This window comes from Gymnogyps californianus, chromosome 3, assembly GCF_018139145.2.
Source record: "Gymnogyps californianus isolate 813 chromosome 3, ASM1813914v2, whole genome shotgun sequence".
Lineage (NCBI taxonomy): Eukaryota > Metazoa > Chordata > Aves > Accipitriformes > Cathartidae > Gymnogyps > Gymnogyps californianus.
In genome coordinates, this window is record NC_059473.1 from 53,233,348 (window position 1) to 53,233,670 (window position 323).

Consider the following 323-nt stretch of genomic DNA (forward strand, 5'->3'; position numbering starts at 1 on the left):
ACCAGGATGGCCGAGTGGTTAAGGCGTTGGACTTAAGATCCAATGGACGTATGTCCGCGTGGGTTCGAACCCCACTCCTGGTAAGTGACGTTTTTTTTCCGGAGCCGCGTTATGACTGCCGGGGAGGGCGCGGTGCCCAGGCAGAGGCGCGACCGTCGCGGCCGCAGGGAGCTGGGAGCTGCCGGGGAGCGGCGCTGGAGCCGGCGGCGGCCGGCACCCCGCCTGCGGGGCAGCCGCGCGGGTCTCCCGGCGGCGGCGGCGTGAGGCGGCTTAAGCTGAAGCGGGCCTGTACGCCCCGCCGGGCCAGCTCTGCTGGGCCGCTG

The 323-nt window shown here is 71.5% G+C and overlaps 1 non-coding gene across 1 annotated transcript; it reads left to right on the forward strand.

The window, feature by feature from the left end:
• TRNAL-UAA (transfer RNA leucine (anticodon UAA)) lies at window positions 1-83 on the forward strand. Its single transcript has one exon. It is a non-coding gene; the product is annotated as a tRNA-Leu (tRNA).
• Window positions 84-323: the final 240 nt, after the last annotated feature.